General features: G+C 41.5%; 1 pseudogene; it reads right to left on the reverse strand.

Moving 5' to 3' along the window:
• Nucleotides 1-231: 231 nt before the first annotated feature.
• LOC148778356 (protein yippee-like 5 pseudogene) lies at nucleotides 232-1,884 on the reverse strand (annotated as a pseudogene).
• Nucleotides 1,885-2,737: the final 853 nt, after the last annotated feature.

The raw sequence follows: 2,737 nt of genomic DNA on the forward strand, positions 1-2,737 counted from the left end.
AAAATGTACATGAAACACTTTTTCACTCTAATAGCCCAGATTTTTTCCCTCGTATAACCCACCATGTAGCTGCAGGTAGACTATTCTGCCTCAAGATATAAACATAGGGGAAAAAAATAACAGCATCTGCATAATATTCTCTCTACACACTGCTGTTGGATGGAAAATAGAAAATTTTTAAAAAGAGAGAAAGGTTCTATCATAGATTCTCATAACCTCTCATTCCAGAGTTCATGAATCTGACTCTGATGCTAAGGTGACAATGTAGGTAAGTAGAGTTTTGTTTCCAGCGAAGGAAACCTGGGAAAAGATGGATTTATCTCTTTTTCTTCAAGAGTTATCAGATGGTTCATGCTCCTCCTCAAAGCCCTCACTTTCTCGAACTAGAGCACTTTTCAGGGTCACATGGCCTTCCTTATAAAATTGGCTGTTTTCAGTGGCAAACTCATAGATCCATCCAAGTTTGCTATTGCAGTTTTTGCAGCTCACATTTTGAACCAAATGATGAGAGCATGACCCAGTCTTGAAATTCACAGGTTAACTACCTTGTTATAAAGAAATGCTCTGCATCACAATACTGTAAAGTAATTATCCTCTAAGTAAAATAAAAAAAATAAGTGTTTTGGGGAAAAGAAATGTTCTGCTGGTGGCGCCTGTGAATTGCATGAAGATGAATTCTGAGCAGTTGGTCAGGATCGTATCAGTTTGCACAGGAAAACAGACGGGTACCACTGATATCAAGGAAAATCCTGCCCATTTTTATAGTTGAAGCTCTAAATACCCCAAGTGGCTGTGAGATCATGACTGCCAATGACTCTTCACTCCCCAACTGGGATAAAGCCTTGAACATTTTTTCAAATGTGTCTGTACCATTTCTATTTTATTTTTTGTGATTTGTCAGTATATACATGGAAGTTCTTTGTGGCTTAGAAATGTCAATACAAGAGGAAGTTTCATTGTAAAGAATCTGCCTGCAATATGGGAGACCTGGGTTTGATCCCTGGGTCAGGAAGATCCTCTGGATAAAGGGAATGGCTTCCCACTCCAGTATTCTTGCCTGGCAAATCCCATGGACAGAGGAACCTGGTGGGCTACAGTCCATAGAGTCGCAAAGAGTCTTCCCCACACCCTACAGTAGGTTTCTCTTTATTTCCCCAGAGGATTCTTCGAAGGCTTTTTCTATGATTAGCATTAACAACCAAATCACTCACTACTCCTTTTAAACCTGAAAAAATACCATTATTTCTCTAAATCTTAATGATTTTTTAAGGCTCTGTGCTCTCCACTCATGTGATGGTTAATTTTATGTGTCAACTTGACTGGGTTAAGAAATGCCCAGATAGCTGGTAAAATATTATTTCTGGAAGAAATTAGCATTTGAATCAGTAGACTGTGTAAAGAAGAGATTAGCATTTGAATCAGTAGACTGTGTAAAGAAGATTGCCCTCACCAAGGCAGGTGGGTGTCACCAAATCCGTTGAGGAACTGAATAAGACAAAAAGCTGGAGGAAGGGGGAAATCATTCTTTCCTTGGGCTGGGACATCCATCTCTTCCCTCCCTTAGACATCCAGGGCTCCTGGCTCTATAGCCTTTGGATTCAGACTAAATTACCCCACCAGCTTTCCCGGTTCTCAGTCTATAGACAGCAGATCAGACTGTGAAATTTCTCAACCTCCTTATTCACATGAGCTAATTGCTATAAAACGTCTCCTCTTACATGTGCATACGTACATGCTAAGTCACTTCAGTTGTGTCTGACTCTTTGTGACCCCATGGACTGTAGCCTGCCAGGCTCCTCTGTCCATGGGATTCTCCAGGCAAGTATACTAGAGTGGGTTGCCATTTCCTTCTCCAGGGGATCTTCCCGACCCAGGGATCAAATCTACATCTCCTGCACTGGTGGACGGGTTCTTTGCCACTAGCACCAAAGAAGCCCCTCCCCTTATATATATCTCTATATATCCTACTGGTTTTGTTTCTCCAGAGAACCCTGACTAGTACAACCCAGTACCACCAGTATATCAACTCCCTGCAAGCCCAAAACATAACAGTGTCAGGTCAAACTGCAAAGCAAAATCTTGGTAGAAAATTTGGTTACATTATCAAAGGCTGGTGTTTTCGAATGACAATACACCTTCTAGAAAAGAGAGTGTCCCTGAAGGTAAGATTTAATATTTAAGGAAACCTGATTTTTCATTTTAAAAAATGGCGAAAAGCCAATCAGTGGAGCGATAAGGAAGCAAGGTGAACACCCTCTGTGCCATTTCCCATCCATCCTGCAGATCACAACTGGGAACATCAACACCATCAGGTGGGGCAGGTGTTTCCAGGGACCTCAGTTATGACTAAAAGTACCTGTGATTTCACAGTCATAATTCATAATAATCCACCATGTCTTCTGTGTGAAACCTAGTGACAGATGTAAATCCTACCACAGTCATGATCCACTCCAGGGGATCTGAGGGTGACAGTTGGTTCTAGGGCCTGGGGGAACCTAACACATTGGACATCTGTTGCAAAGAGAATAAGTGACTACACAGGGAAAGCCAGCTTGAAGGGAGTCCCCTGTTCATAGTTTTCAGAGACATATGTTGACTGGCATTTACTGCTCATTAGCCCAGATATCTCTGAGAGCTTCTGCCTAAACTACTATAAATCTCTTATTTGAGCAGCTTGGAGATGGCCATGTATATTCATGGGGAGAAAGAATAAGCTAGTGTGTTTTTCTGAAAGGAG

Source organism: Moschus berezovskii, chromosome 3, assembly GCF_049115385.1.
Source record: "Moschus berezovskii isolate FMDL1 chromosome 3, NW_MosBer_1.0, whole genome shotgun sequence".
Classification (NCBI taxonomy): Eukaryota; Metazoa; Chordata; class Mammalia; order Artiodactyla; family Moschidae; genus Moschus; species Moschus berezovskii.